Consider the following 21,114-nt stretch of genomic DNA (forward strand, 5'->3'; position numbering starts at 1 on the left):
TTGAGTAGGATTGTTCCCCATCTTTGCAGTCTGTTTGCCGTATGTGTAGGCAATCCTTTTCTTGAACCAAAGATAGCGATGAGCGGCTTATGTTCCGTTTGAAGCTTAAAATGTCTTCCATGTAAAAATCTATTGAATTTAGTCACAGCGAAAATAATACTTAGAGATTTTTTCTCTATTTGGGAATAATTCTTTTCCGCCGGTAGTAGGGTTCTAGACGCATGTGCTATCGGTTTCGTTGAACCATCAGGCATTTTATGTAGGATGCATGCGCCGATTCCATATGCGCTAGCGTCACTAGCGACGATTATGTCCAGTTTCGGATTATAATGGGTCAGGAACAGTTCTGATGTGAGCACGTTTTTTAGCTTTTCGAATGCAGTCTGGCATTCTGTGGTCCAATCCCAAACTTTGTCCTTCCTAAGTAGCTCGTTTAGGGGTGCACGTAAAGTATGCAGGTTTGGAATAAAAGCTTGATAATAGTTTGCTAAGCCTAAGAAACTTTGCAAAGTTGTTAAGTCATGTGGCTCAGGCATATTTCTTATCGCTGTGGACCTTTCAGGATCGGGCCGTCTACCGTTCTTGTCTATTATCTGACCAAGGTATTTAATTTAGTTGAGGAAAAATTCGCATTTGGTGTCTTTCAGTGTGAAGCCATACTCACTTATTTTTTCAAATACCCGAAAAACATGCCTTTTATGTTCTTCTATAGATTCACTTTTTACTAGAATGTCATCTAGGTATCCTATAGAAAAATCAAAGCCACTCAACATAGTGTTGATTATTTGGTGAAAGATAGCCGGGGCGACCTTGATCCCGAAAGCTAACCTATTAAACTTGAACAGTCCCCTGTGGGTGGTAATACACAAGAGTCTGGAGCTTTCTTCTTCCACGGGAATTTGTAGGTATGCTTCGCTTAAATCTAGTTTTGAGAAAATTTTTCCTCCATTGAGTTTCGTAAATACCTCCTCGGGGCTAGGTAGCGGGTAGTGGTGATCCCTTAGTGTTGCATTCAACCCTGTCGAGAAGTCTGCACAGACTCTAATATCCATTGATTTTTTCTTTACATATACAGTGGGGGCAGCCCACTCACTGTAGTCGACTTGGGTCAGTATTCCTGCCTTGACGAGTCTATCTAGCTCCTCGTCAATTTTTTGTATGGAGGCAAATGGTATGCTGTGTTTCTTTTTAAAAACCGGGGTGATGTTATCTTTTAATTCGAACTTCGCCTTCATTTTTGTGCAGCAGCCTAATTTGCCCGAAAAAACATTAGGAAATGACTCCATCAAGTCTTCCTTAAGTTTTTTTGCTTCGGCTGTAGAGCTGTCTATTTTCTGACAAAAATCGCTCATGGGTGAGTCCCAGAGTTCAAATTGTTGAATCCAGTCTGTCCCGAATAGATTATTTGATTTCTTTAAGACAAACATTTTTAGTGTTAAAGTTTTGCCCTTCAATGTTACATTTGTAGTGACTTCGCCTTCAAACCTAATGCGTTCTCCCGTTACCGAGTGAGCCACTCTGTTGGTTTGTCTCATTTTTGGTTTGCCAATTTTACACCAAGTATTATAGTTTATTATGGACAAATCTGAGCCACTGTCAAGTTGAAGCTTTACGTTTTTGTACCCGATTTTGACTATTACGTACTTCCGTACATTTTCATCTTTCCCTAGAATTCTCATCATTTTGACGTAACTCTTGCGAGGTTCTTTTACTCTGCAATGCGAGGCTTCGTGGCCATTGCATCTGCAAGATCGCATTTACGGGACCGGTAAGGACAATCTTTCTGTCAGTGGAGTTCTCTACATCCTCGGCATGGGTAACGTGGTAAATCAGGCTTATTTTGGTATGTTTCCTGAGTATTGCGTTTGGTTTTCACTTGACTTTTTGGGAAGAACGGTTTTTTATTTTGCACTTTCTTGATGTATGATACATTTGCCTCTTCTATATTTCTGGAGTCCTGTTTCTCAGAAATAATTCTTTGGCATTCCTCAGCCAATTTTTGAAGGGTAATGTCCGGTTCCTTTTCGAGTGTGTTCAATGCCCTGCGTCTGATTTCAGCGTCCTTGGTTGAGACTAAACCTTAAATAAAAATCAAGACCTTGAAATTGTCGGCCGTTAACGAAGATAATTTAAAATTATCACAATGCCTGTTCATGACTGACGCAAATGTTGTGTAGTCTTGGTCTTCTTTGCGAGTTAGGTTTATACATTTCCATCTCTTATGGAATAAACTAGTTTTCGGGCAGTATAACTCCATTAAGGATTTTACAGTCTCGTCAAATGACAATTCGTTTGTCTGTTTTGGCAGTATATAGTCCACGAACTTACTATGTTCCATGGCTCCCAATTTTTGTAGTAAGAGACGAACCTTCATCTGCTCGCTCCAAGTTTTACAATCAATTCTGAACACGTCGCCGAATCTGCGGAAATAGGCTTCAAAAGTTAATTCTTCATCAGGCCGGTACTGAAAAGTTTCCAACGCTGACCAGATTGCAGTTTGGGAAAAAACGTCCTTGTCTGACTCTCTACTGTCTTTTTTTAGATATAACCTTAGATAATATTTCCAACTTTCTCTTTGCTTGTTCTTGCATTTCAAGTATTTGGGCAGTAAATTGTTTTCTTTCTTCTTCTCTTTCTTCTTCTGTTTGTTTTCTTTCTTCTCTTTCTTCGAACCTTTCTGCTTCTCTTTGTCGTTTTTCCTCCTCCATTTGCTTTCTTTCTTCTTCTCTTTGCTTTTGTATTTCGGAGAACTGAGTTTGCTGCAACCGTATCATAGCAGCTATTTGTTTTGAAAGTTCTTCCATGTTAAAAAATAACTAGTCTCCGAATTTCTAGGTCTGAGAAATTTCACCAAGAAAAAAACAATTTTATGAAGATGATATATGAAATAAATATTCACAAATGAGGAGGGACAGAAGGAAAAGAAAAAAAAAGTTCCGTGTTGTATCTTAGCAGAAAATGTAATAAGACACTTAAAAAGTTTTTGTTTAATTTCCATGAAAGGAAAAGAAAAAAAATAGTGAATAACTGTACTATTTGTTGAAGTCAGAGAATTTTGCCAACATCAAAAAGTATTTAAGAAATATCAGAGAGAGAAAAAAAAATCTTTTAAAGTTACCGTTTTTTTTTCTCTTTTTTTTTTTTTTTTTGAAGTCCATAAACCTTTTTAGTTTAGACTTTCAGTATTTTTCTAATTTCCTTTTGTTGTTGTTGCTGAAATATTTTCCTTTTATAGAGTTGTATTATTACAATTCTCGAATATGCTTTTATGGTCAGTACATATCCACATTGGCACGTTGGTAGAACTTGTTTCAATAAATAATTGTGGGTTAGATGCAAGTGTCCTATGTAGAGTCGGTTTAATGACTTTTCTGTTTCTGTTTTTATTTTTCTCATTCACCGTAACAGAGAAAAAAAAATGGTTGCTTGCCAGCTAACCACACGTGTGTTCAAAAATACAAAAGCGTAAATTCAAGTTCACCAATAACTTTTTTTTTTTTTTTGTTGAAAAAAAGAAGTAAACTTGTTGAACTTTTTAAAGTTGAATCAGAAAAATAGGAAACACGTGTGTTCAAAAATACAAAAGCGTAAATTCAAGTTCACCAATAACTTTTTTTCCAGCATAGAATGTAATCTATTTCGTTTTAAAACAAGAAATTGATTAGGACAGCAATATACATTTTTTTCTACTCACAGTTTTGGTTTGGCGATAACTTTCTTTTTTTTTTTTCTTGTTGTTGAAAAAAAAGAAGTAAACTTGTTGAACTTTTCAAAGCTGGTAGAAAAATTTAAAGTTGAGTCAGAAAAATAGGAAAATAGACGTTTTTGATTATTAGTCCAAAGGAAAGGGTCCTTGTGAGGTTTTTTCATTCCTACGTGGCCAGATGTTGTGGCCTTATTTTAGGGGTTCACAATATCAAACAGGAGAGTCTGTAAAGTCATGTCAACGATTAGGCTGGCATGGAAGAGTCCATGTGAAGACAGGAATAGGGGTGTCAGTTACTCCAGAACAGTAAACGACCAAGTTCTCTCTGATTCTCTCTCCTCTGATCTTGAGCACGTGATACAGTGGCGAAAGGAGTGGCTGGTTACTTTTAATGCATCTAAAACCAAGCTTCTTTCTTTACATCATCAGCACTCTGATCCACATCTGGCATCAACTGAAATGAATGGCTCTCGTCTTCAGGAGGCCTCAAGTTTTGACAAACTTCTGGGCTTGACCTTTACTCCTGATCTTAAATGGAACACGTACATCAAATCTGTTGCCAAGGCCACTGGAAAAATGGTGGGATCCTTCTATCGATCCAGTAGATATCTCACTGCTGATGCAATTCTCTACTTCAGGTACGTCCAAGGATGGAATACTGTTGCCACATCTGGGCAGGAGCTGCTAGAAAGGACTTGCCCTGCCTAGATAGAGTCCAAAATAGACTTTGTAGCCTTGTAGGAGATGTCCTTTTCTCTTCCCTGCAACCTCTATCTCACAGAAGAGATGTTGCGAGTTTGTCTCTGCTGTATCGTTATTTTCATGGAAAGTGTTCGACTGAGCTTCAATCTATGGTCCCTCCACGCCAAACTTTCACAAGAAACAATCGTCTAGCTGTAAACACTATCAATAATTCCCCCCCCCCACTCTTTATCTGTACCTAAACCTAAACATAGATTCCATGAACAAAGCTTCTTTCTTAGAACTGCACGCCTGTGGAATTGTCTTCCGTTTTCCTGCTTTCCAGCTGACTACAATATGGTTGTCTTCAAGTCTAACATAAACAAGTTCTTGATGATCCGTTCCACTTGTTAACAAATTTACCGAATTTCCATTACTAACGATTACTATATTGTCCAATTTCTACTGTACACTCTTTAACCCTTATCCTCGAGTGGCCTCTTGGCCTTGATAAGTCGTGATGCCTATGTAAAAAAGAAAAAAAAATAGTTATCAAGAAGGAAAAGTGCTGTCAAATCGTAGACTTTATTGTTTCAGCAGACCATTGGGTGAATATGAAGAAAATGCGAAGCAAATACACAAAACTGGCCCGAGAGCTGAAAGGGATATGGAACATGAAGGAAGTCGAGATAGCACCAATAATAGTAGGAGTACTAGGAGCAATCCAAAAACGCTTTGAAAAACAGAATGGGATAGGTTGGAATCAGGGTGTAACTGAGAAGATACAATGGATAACAATAATAAAATAGTAAGGAAAACCTTTGAATGCAAAGAATAATAGACATGAGCTACAAACGCTAACTGGTCATATAGAAATGATTATAGAAGTAAAACCAAAGCATAAATGAACACCACATGAAATCAGGAAAACTGAAACTGTATAATCGTAGGTTAACCCCTCCCTCCCCCCAAAGAAAAAAATTAGTGTCGCCATAAACTGGCACCACACTAAGTAGTTGTGAAAGGGCAAGAAGGATGAAAGGACCGAGGAAGGTAAGCACTAACCAGACCTCCACTAGATAAGGGCAAAGAGGACTGAGACCTTAGGGAGGTTTATTGCTACCTAAATTCCAGTGAAGACCATTGATTACTGCCAGCAAGAAATCAATGGTAAGCAGCTATTGAGATAACACAAATTCGTTTGCAAAGGTAGTCGAAAGAGATTGGGAGTACTGGAAATCTGGGAAGATTTGTTGTCATTCAGACTACAGAGAGCACTACAGGTTATTGATAGAGAAATCTGTGATGACCTATGTAAAAACTCCTAGTCAGTAATAATAATAATGCAGACTCTGTGGACAAAGAGATGAAATGATAAACCACATAATAAGAGAATACAGCAAACTAGAAAAAAGAATTGAAGAATAGACGCCACCAAGTGGGGAAGTTGAAACGCTAAAATTAAAAATTTTGCATTTGGGAACAATGCAAACATCTTGAACACTCAGACAAATGGTACAAGTTCAAACCGATAGCAGTACTTGAAAATTGAAATCACAAAATCCTATAGGACATGGACGTACAAACAAGTAAACACATCCGATCAAAGAGACCATATGTCAAAATAGTTAACAAGTAGGAAAAGTTCAGCCAAATTGTGGATTTCACCATCCCAGCAGATTACAGGGTAAATATCAAGAAAAAATAAAATAAATACACGGAATTCTCCAGAGAACTGAAAGAGATATGAAAAATAAAGAAACAACATTAATAGTAGGAACACTAGGAACAATCCTGAAAAACTTTGAAGAAAGAATCGGAGAGATTGGAATCAGGGGTAGCTGAGAAGATAACAATGATAAAACTATAAAGGGAAACTCTTGAATGTTCATCATAGCCATCATGCCCGTTATGGGGATGATTGTTTGAGAGACTAGTCAGAATTATCATTATCTTCTTACTTTTTATATATGTGCATTCCAATTCAACTCCTCATCAGCGCTTTTCACCAAAATCACTTTATATTAAGTGGAATACTTCGTTCTTTTTCTTCCCTTTCTTGTCTGGAAACAAGACTAATAGAAAAGTAGAAAAAGTATTTGTGCATTTTTCCGTATGCTAGTAACTCTTGCTTCCCCTATTTTTATCTTTTAATCTTCTTCTTGTTTCTGACAATGGAGTGAAGAAAATGCTGTCCTACTGGTCGATAGTTTTATGAAGTAAGTTTCTTTTATTCATGTGAAGTAAGTGGATTATTCTTTCTTTCTGTCTCTATATGTTGCCATGTCATGGGCGCTGAAGGTGAGCGTTTCTACTGGTCAGGTAAGCGTTTCTACTGGTCTACTGATAGTCAGAAACGCAAACCATTGTGTAACTCCCAAGGAAGCTGTTCTATCAGCAGATGCAAAGTACTGTTGTATGCTATTTAGTGAATGGATTCTGGACCAGGCAGTAGTGGGGACTCTCGATGCCATATTAGGGGAAACTGTTACGGCATTTCATTTGTCATTGTCAACAAAAAACACTTTTGCTTTTTCCTTTCTTTCTCTCTTTGATCTTCACCTAATCAATTCTGCTGACTTTTTCGAAAAAACTTCCCAACCTCACCATGAATAGAAAACAACTTCCAAAAGATTAAACCCAAGACCCCAATTTCTAATGTAGACACCCTTACTACCAAATTTCTTTCTCCAACATCAGGGATCTTCGTTCCAACCTTCCAGATGTTGAAGTCTAATTATGGGAGACCAAATCAGACCTGTTGAACAGAACTGAACGGAGGCATCAATATATATATATATATACAAGTTAGAAAAGCATTTCATCCAAGGCATGAAAATTGTTAAACAAAATGTTTTTACTATAGGTTTTAAAAATAAATTCAATTCGAAATGTATTTATCTTCAAAGTGCACTTTTATAAATTTTACAAAGTAAGGTATAAAAATGTAATTTATGGTGTATTTTCTTTTCAAAATCTAACACGTGGGTATATGATAAACTTTTTGTGCCATTTCATATATTTTCTTTTTACGGGCAATTTATAGTAAACTGGATTAAAACTGAAGAATTCAAAAGTTCCCAATTTTTAACAAAACTATAGATACAATCTCCAATTAAATATGTCCTGCACTATCAACCAAGCTCTGGCTTCTATCCCATCACTGCAATGTGACATTTCTGTGCCTGTTCTACATGTACTTTAATGGAATGTGCTCTGACGAACTCATTACATTTGTATCCCCTCTACATACATAGCCCCCATAAATCCGTCTAGCAGCAAAATCGCACTCCGTCACTGTATGGGTCCCTAGATGCTGGAAAGTCTCTTCCCTCGGACTGCTAGACATTGGAAGTTCTTCTCTGCTTCCTGCTGAATTAACTAACATATAAAAGTTTAAATGTAATGTGAACAGACATCTCGCTCATCTTCTCACCTAATGCTCTATTGACAAGGTCCCAAATAGAAGCCCTTATGTCCAAGTGGCAATATGCCTTGTTTGGGGTGAACATGAGTAAAAAAAAGTGTATGTTGTTGGGAACTTGCATAAATCCCCTGAAACAAATAAATAAAAAGAAATACACGACCAAATAATGTGAAATAAACTTTTGTTTATTTTTGTTAAAAGAAATTACTTTTTAGTGTATGCAAAGGTGGCAGTCTGTATGAAAGAAGGACGGGAGAAAGAAGGTGAAGACTTGAGAGCGTGAGAGAAAAAGTCCGACTATGTGTTTGTGGTGAGGTGAGAGAAAGAGAGAGTCAAGCAATGTTCTTTGACGTGCGAGAAAAGCTGTCATTTCAGCTACTGAATTTCACTCGAGCATTGCTATTGACGTCGGTTATCCCTTTCTCTGACGAGAGAAGTTCTCCATGCCTTTTATATTTCTTTAGTGGCTCCCAGAGGATTGCAAAAATTAGCTTTTTAAATCGAGCGCTGATTGGTCAAAAATTTATATTTTTAACAAGAAAAAAAAAAGTGCTTTCAGCTACGTCGGCCATTTCTCAAGCGTTCTGCTTTTTGACCGAAGACACTTGGTGTGGGTGAATGCTGTAATTCCCACCCAAATAAATTTATAAATTTTAATGTGTGTTTAGAAAAATAAAATAACAGAACAAATACATAATATTTTTTGCATATTAATTTAACATAAAAAAAATTATTTTCTTATTTCTTCTCTTCTCTTCTCTTCTGTATATAAATAAAATGAACTCATTTTTTCCCGTGTGAGTTTGACCTTAATAGGATTAAAAATCACGACATTACATTCAAATGTAATGTCCCCCACACTTCAGCACAGGATATGAGGTGTACTATAGGCCTACTACCCTTACAGTTCCTTGATATTCGTACATTTCTATATTTTTTCCGGTGAGAGTTCACTGCCTCAATCGGTTAGAATCAATGGAAGTTGTAAAATCTTTTCTCTCTATTTGATTCATACTCCGCCCGCAACCACTTAACATGCAACCACTTAACATGCAACCACTTAACACGCGACCACTTAACACTGCTGCGGATATGAGGAACACTGGTTTGAGTTCTTAGTTGCTTAAAAAATATGGATTCGCATTTTTCCGTCGGGTGAAACGCAACTTTACATTCCAGTTATTCTGTGGGTTACTTGTGCCATTTTATAAATTTCTTCTTCTTTTTTTCCCCTTTTTTCCTCCCTTTATACTTTTTCTCTTTTTATATGTGGGTGGGGGGATGCGATTCGAAGGATTACTTAAGCGAAACGAACCAACATTGGATTCCAGTTTTTACAAGAAACTTTAACAGTCAGCCGCCAGCATTCTTCAAATCTTGCACCGATTAGTCGCTTTAATATTTTATTTACTGTCTTTATACTTCTATTATGTTTGCACTAATTTCATATGTGATACTAGGGGGGAGAGTTGGTTTCCTATTTTCAGATTAGTTACTTATTCATTATTTATTTCTGTACATTGCATTTCTGAGAGTTTCATTAGCACAATTACTACTACGCTATCGATATTGGAATCAGACGACATTCAAATTGGTTAACAGCGACAACAAAGAAAACAATACAAAAAAGAAACCAAAACAAACCAGCATTAAAAAAAAATAAAAAACATGGTCAGTTTTCTGGTTTTATTTATTCATTTTTTTTCTTTTTCATTGAAACAAAGAAAAATAAATAAATAAAATCTAGTAAACATATTTTCATTATACACGGTAAGTTTTATTTTTTTAATTTTGTTTTTCCATTAAAAAAAAAAATTAGATTTAAATAAACATATTTGCATTTTATGCTGTAACTTTTTTGGGTTTTTTTTCTTTTTTCCTTTTTTTCTTTTGGTATTCTTTCACGTTAGTTTGTTTTTTATTCCTTTCAATTTTACGCATCATATATTAGCTAAACCAGGGCGGGGGCATCTATAAATATAAAAGCTAAAATGTGTGTATGGGGGGGGGGTCCTTCACCCTAAACTCGGCCTCCTCCTGCTACTACAACAATGACGTCATGTTTGACCTAGAAAACAACGTTAGTTTCAACCACTTGCATGTGTTTTTTAAGGGTTAATTTTATCCATTCTCAATTGTGTGTCTCTTTGGCGTGGAGGTAACGTGCCAGGCATTTTTTTTCCACCTTAGCCTCGGTGTTTCGGGTTCGAGCCTGTCTTCCTACCTAAACATTTTTTGCTCTTTTACACCTTTTTTTTCCTTTTTTTTTTTTTTACATTTGTTCGCGGTTTTGCTTTGTTTTGCTTTTTCCAATTTTTTATAATATCGTGTTTTTTATAATATTAAAACAGGGTCCCTCCCCTCCTACATACACACCTCCAAACACCCGGGCAACGCCGGGGACCCCCCCACTAGTTATTTATACAAGAATGAGAAAAATGTTTATTTCGGTTAATTTTAAAAAGGGGCGTTAACGATGATGTTATGATGACGCGTACGATGACGTTATTGGTGAGGTCATTGCGACGAAGTAGCAATCACGGTTATAGTCAGCTAACGTACTTCCTAACTTCCTGCGTAGGGCTACAGGAAACGGTGACAAGGTAAATCAGTTCCTCCGCTTTTTTTCTCTCACAGATATCTCCCCTTGTACATGTACATTTTTTTTATTGTGTTTTTCCGATCGTCTTTATTATTATTATTATTATTATTATTATTATTATTATTATTATTATTATTATTATTATTATTATTATAAATATCATTGAAAAATTATAATATTATTATTATAAATATCATTGAAAAAATTATAATATTATTATTATAAATATCATTGAAAAAATTATAATATTATTATAAATATCATTGAAAAAATTTTAATATTATTATTATTATAAATATCATTGAAAAAATTATAATATTATTATTATAAATATCATTGAAAAAATTTTAATATTATTATTATAAATATCATTGAAAAAATGTTAATATTATTATTATAAATATTATTGAAAAATTATAATATTATTATTATAAATATCATTGAAAAAATAATAATAATATTATTATAAATATCATTGAAAAATTATAATATTATTATTATAAATATCATTGAAAAAATTATAATATTATTGTTATAAATATCATTGAAAAAATTTTAATATTATTATTATAAATATCATTGAAAGAATTATAATAATATTATTATAAATATCATTGAAAAAAATTTAATATTATTATTATAAATATCATTGAAAAAATTATAATAATATTATTATAAATATCATTGAAAAAATTTTACGGTCTTATTTTAATTAAAAATTTTTGATTTTTTTTTTTTTAAGAATTATTGAAAACACTTTTTAAAATCTTTTAAAACTTTTTGTGGGAATATTATCTATCGGATAAGTTCTTTATGATGTTTGAAATTTTATTATTTTGATTTCAACAGTTTTATTTTTATACTTTTGTAAACATATATTTATTTTAATATAATAAATTATTATTATTATTATTATTATTATTATTATTATTATTATTATTATTATTATTATTATTATTATTATTATTATTATTACTGTTGAAGTTTTTGTGGGGGGTTGAGGGGATTTATATCCAAATTATATAAATTAAAATAAAAAATTTCTATTTTCCAAATTAAAAAAAAAACAACAGAGCTTGTATGTAATATTTTTTGCGTATTAATTTAACATAAAAAATGCTTCTTTATTATTTCTAAAAGAATGAGAAATATATTAATTCGGTTATTTTAAAACGCTGATATCACGATAACGCGTAGGATGACGTCATTGGTGAGGTCATTTTAACGGAGTGGCACTCACATCCTAGAAAACAAGACTTTTGTGTTCTTTTTTTGACAACTGCCGACATTGCTTTATTATTTATTCTTTACTGCGTTTTGATTGTTATTTAAGTAGGCAAAAATAGGTTGATTTGTTTTTTATCTATAAAAGGTAAGCCATAAAATTAAATTCATAAAAACTGCCGTTAAATAAAAAGCAATAAAGAATGAAATTAAACTATAAATGCAAAAAAAAAATTGAAACGTAAATCTTTGTTGTTAATTTTTGCCTTCTTCTTCTTCTTCTTCTTCTTCTTCTTCTTCTTCTTCTTCTTCTTCTTCTTCTTTTTGTCGGTAAAAATAAGCTTTAACGGTCCCTAAAAGTTTAAGCCAAAATGAACGACTGACAGCACACACACACACACACACACACACACACACACACACACACACACACACACACACACACACACACACACAATGAAATATCTTTTCGTATTGCTACGCAGACTGAGGGTTAGTGGGGAACTATTGTAGATTAACACTCTTCGTTAAATCTTCCCTCCCCTACCCCCACCCCTAAAAAAAATAAAGATTCTATACGATTACATGTGCACATTGTGTCGGAGAGAAAAATATATTTTTTTAAATTTTAAGTGAAAGATTAGTCTCGTGTATAAAAATGATACCCACCTTGTGTGTTATTCTAACGTTTTACAAAATTTAACTCTTTTTTTCTATGGGAGATAAATCATATGCATTTTTTGGAGAGGGAGGGGTAACTCTATTTTTTAGGTGATTATGTATGATTTTATGACCTTGCTAGTTGGATTCATGGTTAGTGGTAAAAAAATGGTTAACTGCTCTATAAAAACTAGAAGGGTCTGGAAATGAGAGATCATTCTATGCTAAATTTATATGCGAAACTGATCTCTCACTCTAAATTCTAAAATAATTTTTGGAAAGAGGGTTAATCTATAAATTTACCATTGGGTTAAGGTAAGTTTTTTAATGACTTTTTGCACTTATTTTATTTTTTTATTAAAGTTTGATAAGGAACATTTATTAATATATTAAAAGAAAGATTATTTCCTGACTCTTCAAAATTTGAAAGGAGTTTGAAAGCCTTTAAACTCTTAAATAGAAAGTCGTTTAAGCTGGCTTAAATTCTTTTTAGCTTTCAAAACTTTCACTATTTTAATATCTAAAGATTTCTTCAGGTGTTAAAAATAATTTGGAATTTAAAAAGAGTTTTGAATGCAATTTACATCCGATAATTTTATAAAGATTAAAACATTACCTTATGTTACGATGTGATGGTGATCTACCCTATTCCATAGCTATATAGACTCTTCTAGACATTGTTTAATAAGGACCCTATGACAAAGGACGAGCAGTTTTTTCTGTCATATCAGTCGCAGAAAGATGCCAAATTGGTAAATACCAGTCAAGGATCCGTTCAAAACAATCAGTTTGACAGAAACTGAACCATTTTAGTTACCTTTTATCTGCCAGGTTGATGTATTTATCATGGTTAGTCCTTGGAGGTGTGCCCTCCCAGGCCTTGCCTCCCCTCTTTTGGGTCAAGTTAGCTCATTGGTTACTGCTTGGGGTATCACAACCGGGGAATGCCAATAAGGCTGGCCAAGAAATTTTAATAGGTCAGAGTGCTCCTTCTTTAAGGATGCTGGCTTAATTCTCCCAATCTTCTGGCCTTGTGTCACATCTATCTTCAGTGTGAAGAAAGTAAACACCAATCTTTTTGCAACTTCTGTTGCTTAAAGACTTTTGACAGAAAAATATGTTCTCGACATTCAATTTGAAAGGGAACTTAACTATTTTCGTTGCCTCTTATTTGTTGGATTGGAGGTATTGATCTTGGGTAGTCCTAGGGGGTGTTAACTTTCCCAGGCTTCTCCATTTTGTAGGAGAAGTGAATATATTACTAATTTCTTTTCCGGAGGAATGTCAATAGGGCCATTCAGATATTTTTTAAGAAACCAAATTGTCTCTTTTTAAACGTTCTGGCTTGATTCTTGCCACTTTCCAACCTTGTGTCACATTTTCCTACGCTTGGAAGGAAGTAAATATCAGTCGTGATGTAATATCATATTTTGTACTTTACAAAATACACACGTTATCTTATTATCAGCTTTTCAAGGTCACAACACCTTAATAACAAATCAATTGTTTTCATACCAATTTAGTTCAGTTAAAAATTTAACGACCAAACAAAAATAATTAAATTTAACTATCCAAATCCTATTATTTAAAAAATAAGAAAATTTTGTAAACACTCTAAAAAACGAACCAAAATGAAAGTAAAAATACTCTTGATCAGTGTCATGCAGAGAAAAATAAAGCCAATGGGGTGATATGCCATGCCCCAGTTATTCAAATTATATTCAAGCTATCATCATTTCTCATAATATGTCTCAGTACTAGGATTTATACCTGAGTGTTTGAGGGGTATTCAATCAAGAAGTTGATTCCTGGTCATTAGCAGACCGTTACATGCCACTGTTCCTGAGCAACGCCGGATAATTACAGCTATTCTAGCATTGAACCCATTATTATTGTCAACGGATTCTGAATCAACTTTAGTTTTAGGATAGGTTTCAAGGATTGGGTATTTTCTGAAATAAAGAATTCATTCATAATTATGTTTGTTTATCATTGCTATTATTTAACCCGAAATAGATTGATGACGTTTCTTTTCAGTCCAGTGAGAAAGCCGCTCCTTTTATTACATAAATGTACTTGTTCCACACATGCTCTATCTATCTATCTATCTATCTATCTATCTATCTATCTATCTATCTATCTATCTATCTCTTGTTAGATCACTGAAGTTAAGCACCGTTTAGATTAGTCAGTACTAAAATGGGGGACCATTTGGGATTACCAAGTGTTGTATATGCTCCTCTCTTATCTCAGCATTGTTTCCAGTCGTAAGAACTCCTTGCCACTGGAATCAAGCAGTGCTGACACAGGGGAGGTGTGGTTGAGATTGTGCAATTCTTGTTTCACAATTACATGCACAGACATCCTTACAAAGGATATCTATTGACTCTCCAGATTAAGTGGATGCCATGTGGAAATATATATATATAAATGTATAAAAATGTATATATATATATATATATATATATATATATATATAATTTACCTAGGATATATATATATATATATATATATATATATATCCTAGGTAAATTATATATATATATATATATATATATATATATATATATAATTTACCTAGGATATATATATATATATATATATATAATTTACCTAGGATATATATATATAATTTACCTAGGATATATATATATGTCAAACATAGTTAATTCATTACACCACACAGCAGCAGCCATATAGCGCAATGATGAGAAGCCTTGACTGTCATTTGGGTGGTTGGGTTTCGATCCTGGCTTGAAGCAGTTGCTTGTCTAGCCACACTGATGAGCTGTGAAACAGCGAAACAGTAATGTATGTGGATGACTATATATATATATATATATATATATATATATATATATATATACACACACACAGGCGGCAAAAAGAAAGTCTGCACTTGGAATTTTTTCAAAAACTGCAAATTTATGCTAAATTTAATGTAACTGTTTAAACAAACTATACCTCATTTGATTTGCCTTTTATTCTCCTATAATTTTACCCACTATATATATATATATATATATATATATATATATATATATATATATATAATTTACCTAGGAACCCCTTCTATATATTCCTTTTGTCAAACAATAAATTCTTAAATCGAATATATGTCTCTATATGTTGTTTTTTTTTCAGAATTGAAAAGTTAACCATGAAACTTAGACACATATATCTATCTATATATCTATAAAAGTGAAAGTGTATGTCTGTGTGTCTGTGTATATTTCCCTACGCAATAACTCTGTCAATTTTTAGTCTACAGACTCGAAATTTGATATACAAGGTACTGTGATTTGGGAAAATCGATGTGATCTGTTTTTGGCCAGAAATTTGGCGATTAAGGGGTCAAAGTCCAACGATTTGACCTTTGAGAACTCTACCAAACTCCTCCGACAAAAAAAAAAAATTGACCTCTGCGGTCTCTACCAAATTACTTAGGCAATTTCTGATCTAAACATTTGAAATTTGACATAAAGTGTATTCAGAGACAGGGCAAGCTTTTTAATCGATTTGGGTAGAAAATTTGAGCTACCAATATATAAATGTATGTATGTTTGCATGCCCGCCTACAACTTTCGACAGAGGCGACGGATTTTCACAAGATCAGTATCGTTTTGAAGTTCGACCCTTCAGACGACAAATACCGAAAAATTGGCTAAAACATAAATTTCTTCACCCTCAACTGGGCACTTTTCTACAGGGAAGGGTCGCTTTTTTCACCGATATTTTTGAAAGTCACCCCCTTTTTTCGATTGTCTAGCCTTAATTTAAACCTACGTCACTCCCGATTTGGCAGTGGTCGTAACAGCAAAGACGTCAGGTTTTTTCCCATTCTTTTCCCCCTTCGTGGTATGGGTTCGAGCCTGCCTTCCTACTACCACTTTTTTTTTTTTTTGCTCAACACACACCTCCAAACACCCGGGCAACGCTGAACTGAAATGCTAGTATATCTATAAAAGTGAACATGTCTGTGTGTCTGTCTGTGTGTCTATGCTAGTATATATATATATATATATATATATATATATATATATATATATATATATATATATATATATATACTAGCATGGGCGCCCAGCGTTTCCCAGGTGTTTGGATGTATATGTTGAACAAAAAAAAAAAGTGGTAGTAGGAAGGCAGGCTCGAACCTGTACCGCAAAGAAGGAGGAGCCGTTACTCTTTGGTAGCGCTTAGAGCGGCTGGTCCATCAACAGTTGTATAATATCGGGATGTTTGTAGTGCCATGTCGCGCATGGAAAGGGACCCTGCACTCATCCCTGGTGGGCTTTCCTGAGGCCACAGTCCTAGTTGAAAAAGGTCAGCTAATGGTCTACTTGTGTTGCATGTCTGATACCCTGCATAACCTCTTGTTCAGTTCCCCCTCACCTAACTGAAACTCTTTAAAAACATGATGACAGTACAATAAAAAAAATAAGCTTAAACCAGGCCTAGGGACAAACAAATCCAACTTGCCTCCTCCCTTGAGGCTTGCATTCACTAACATCCCTGGGCTTAGAACTAATTTAGCTGATGTTGAAGCATTTCTCCTAACAAATACCCCAGATATCTTAGCACTAAGCAAGACTAACCTACACTCCTCCATCCCCCTCTAACTACTTTAACATGCCTGGCTATCTCCCACTCTGCCGTAAGGACTCTGACAGACATATGCACGGACGTTTTTTTTTTGTTTTTGTTTTTTTTGCTAAGCACACACCTCCAAACACTCGGGCAACGCCGGGAACCCATGCTAGTATATCTATAAAAGTTAACGTGTCTGTGTATCTGTCTGTCTGTGTTTCTGTGTGTGTACATTTCCCTATGCAATAACTCTGTCAATTTTCAGTCTACAGACTCGAAATTTGATATACAGAGTACTGAGATTTGGGAAAATCGATGTGATTGGTTTTCGGCCAGAAATTGGGCTGTTAAGAGGTTAAAGTTCAACGATTTGACCTTTGAGAACTCTACCAAACTCCTCCGACAATTTTAGGTCTAAACACTTGAAATTTTAGATATAGGTTCCTTGGACATGGATCTAACTTAATAACTTGATGTGAGCCCAAAACAATAAAATTGACCTTTTTTTTTTTTGCTCAGCATACACCTCCAAATACCCGGGCAACGCCGGGCACATCATGCTAGTATATATATATATAACCTAGGTCTTGATTTCATATCATCGGATTTTATCCATTTATAATAATCATAAATCATATATGTGTGTCTGTGTGTGTGCATATTTATTATTTACCTAAATTATATTTATATATATACTAGTAGGGAGAGACCCAACGTTGTCCAGAATTGAATGATGATAAACATATATTTCACACTCCTATATTTTTATTGTCATCGAAATCCATGAAATTGCCCGGGAGGAAGCTTCACATGCCTCCATGCAGTAACTTTGTCCAAAATATATGTTATTGCACATTGCACTCTAGAAAACCTACTATTTCTTTTATAAAATTATTTTATATAAACTTCTTTCTAGTTAACAAAAGAAAAACATTAAGAAATCAACATGTGGGGTTTGAACATACAGACCACATCATGCAAAAAAAGGAAGAAAAAACGTAAATTTTCAAGTCTTATAAAAATCTTTGCAATTAATGAAAAAAAATTAAGAAATTTATGTGTAGAGTTTGAACCTACAAGCCACATCATGCAAAAAAAACAAACAAAAAAAACATGCTATCAACTTACCCACAGTATAATTTTCACGGCCCTTTGTTGTTAAGCAATGGCATAGAAAAAATGGCTTTACCGATAATAAATAACTTAAAATAACGGTTTCGATTATCGGTAATTATCGAGGGTATTCTGAGACAAAATTTAACTAAGATCACTCCCAGACTTATACATTAAAGTTCTGTAAATTTTAAAGAAAATCTGTTCAGCCATTTGGGAGTCTGTAAGGAACGACCTCACACACACACAGACAAAGTGACATTTGTATAATTTTAGAGATTAAAAAATAAAATAAAATAAAAGCATGAAGTTGTAAATGTAAATTTCCCTTCAAACAAAACTGTCTAACAACCTGTTATATATCTAGCTAACATTAGAACAAAGGAGGACCCTATCACTAACAAATTCTACATAGGTCAAACTAGCCACATTTTCAAGCAAAGATACACTGGCCATAAAAGTACTTCCATGAATCCAAATTATAGTGATAAGACCTCATTAGCTGTATATTACAGAGAACTAATAAGAAAAAGCTTAACACAAATTGTGACTGGGAAATCCTAAAAAAACAGAACTTGTCAATCATTTAATCCCCCCCCCCCCGTTTTCTTTGTTTAAATGAAAAACTCTTTATCACTAAATTTAAATAGAGGGATAAACTCTTAAATAAGAAACAATAAACATCAATAAATTATAGGCATTACAACTCACACCTCCTTAGTCACTTACATACTCCTCCCCTTAAGCCATTATTAAACACTCTTCTAAGACTACCAATAATAATATCCTACAAAAATGTACCTTTTCACTTGAATCTCCACAACGTTTACTATTAGCTAAATTTGTAATTACACCATCTTTGTCAGTAACGCTTCTGAAAATCATTCATGTTTTTATCCATTTTTTTTTCATTTGCCAAATTAACTACATGTATATTAATTGGTAGCACTGTTCTTGGCACTTTTCAAATCACTATCTCTAAATTAATAAAATACACTACCTGTATCCACACCAGAATCGTAGACGAATGAGATGATCTGCATAGAACATCTTTATCTGAGCTGACTTCACACGATGTGTTGAGGTGGCGCTCTTCCATGATCAATCTTTTGAGCAGAATCATCTTTGGAGACATCAATAGCAAAATCTTTTGCAGCAGCATCGTCCATGGCATGGATTTAATGATCTTTTGACAAATATCGTTTTTCAGCATTGACATGAGTATCTATGTAAGCTGCAATAGTGGTCTACAGATGGATGTACTTTTAAAATAACTATTGACTTTCACAACTGGTTCAACACACAAATGTACATTAATGTCTATAATAACAATTAGCGTTTTTAGAGTTTACACATCCTTTACCTGTATAAAATCAGATTCGTTCCAAGATGGCTGCCACATCTGGGGAGGTGCTGCTTAGAGCATTCTTTTTTTGCTTTGACAACATACAAAATTGACTTTATAATCTAGCGGGAGATGATCTCTTCTCTTTCCTTCAACTATTTTCTCACAGAAGAGATGTTGCTGGTCTCTCTCAGCTCTGTCAGTATTTTCATGGTAGGTACTCGACTGAGCTTCAAGCTCTACTTCCTCTCATAAAACTTTCTAAGCATGAACTCATCTTCCTACCAATAGTGCAAACGATTCTCCTTTCTTCTTTTGTGTACCTTAAATGAAATAGAACTTCCAGAAACAGTTTATTTCCAAGAACTTTCCACCTGTGGACATTGTTACCATGTGAATGTCTCACTACAGACTACAATATGATAATTTTAGAGTTCAATGTTAACAAATATCTATTATGTCGTTTTGTGAATTATTCCATCATCCAACTGAAAATCTCTCTAATCTTTATTATCCTTCGGTGGCATTTGATGAACCATAAGTATGAATCTTGTGTAAAGTCATTCTTGTTATAGAGTAGTAATTGGCCCAAGCAAAAAACATCAAAAAAAAAGTGGCAGCAAAAATTTAGTTGGAGAAACTTTTTCAGATAAAGAATAAATCCAGTCAGGATCAGCAGATTATACAAAGTGGAATGATAAAATTGTCGCCTTAGAAAAGATGACATGATTCCATTTCCATTTGATGAAAACCAGTTTTCTTTTTTGTTACAGACCTTCTACTAGTTGGCTAGTTGTGTACAAATTCCAAGAGTGGTAGAAGCCTTCTCTCGTGTCTGAAACTGACACAATGTTCAACAAACGAGACATCGGAGATCTGCAGCTGTACAATCCACGTTCTCCCCTGATACAAGTTATGACAACAGGACCATTGCCAGCATCCTCAAAATGCATTACTGAATTGCAATGCAGGCACTTGTGGAAAAGGCATGCTCCCAGTTCCGGACCCATATTGAGGCAGTGATTGAGGCTGAAGGCGGCTACATTGAATAGCTCTGCTACATAATCAAATTACCTGAATTGATTTTTCCAATAAAAGTTTAAAAATAAAGCTCTAGCGTTGTTTTCTTTAGGGGGACAATTTTATCGTCCGACCCTGTAGTAGTCTTTTCATGTCATGTTATCATTAAAGAATTTAAAAGGATTCAATATATTTTATAAAACGATTCTGGTATCTGATTGGTTCGTTTTTATAATCCATGGTTATATATGCAATCCTTCAAATCTTTGTCATATCTTCTTCACAGTTTTTGGGAATGGTTAGTCTCCTTGTTTATTTGGTTGCTTGGTGACTGAGATAAAAAAAAATCAACCTAACAGGTTCCAGGCTATTTACATGGTCCTCCACATGTCAGACTGATGTATTTGGCTGTGTATTACTCATTAATCATCCAAATCTTTGTAGTCATACCATCTTCACATTGTTGGTTCATTTGGAAACTTGGGTAGAAATACTAGTTAGGGATCCATTCTTGATAATCAGGCCAATAGGTTCTCAGTCATTTATGTAGCCACCCACCTGTCAGGCTGATGTATTTAGCTGTATAATACCTTGCAGGTCTAGCCTCTCTAGTATTGTTTCCAGGTTTTCATTGCTTACTGGCTGAAGCGCCATGACTAGAGAATTTCCACAGAGCTGTCTAGGCAATTTTTGCTAAGCCAGAGTGCTTCTTCATTAGGAGTGCTGACTTGACTCTGACCTTGTGT

At 34.3% G+C, this 21,114-nt stretch overlaps 1 long non-coding RNA gene across 1 annotated transcript; it reads left to right on the forward strand.

Moving 5' to 3' along the window:
• Positions 1-11,641: 11,641 nt before the first annotated feature.
• On the forward strand, positions 11,642-20,458 carry LOC145254868 (uncharacterized). Its single transcript, XR_013863821.1, has 2 exons — positions 11,642-11,788; positions 20,122-20,458. It is a non-coding gene; the product is annotated as an uncharacterized LOC145254868 (long non-coding RNA).
• The last annotated feature ends 656 nt before the right edge of the window (positions 20,459-21,114 follow it).

Source organism: Euprymna scolopes, chromosome 30 (genome assembly GCF_053919585.1).
Source record: "Euprymna scolopes isolate OS-2025 chromosome 30, ASM5391958v1, whole genome shotgun sequence".
In the NCBI taxonomy this organism is placed as follows: Eukaryota; Metazoa; Mollusca; class Cephalopoda; order Sepiida; family Sepiolidae; genus Euprymna; species Euprymna scolopes.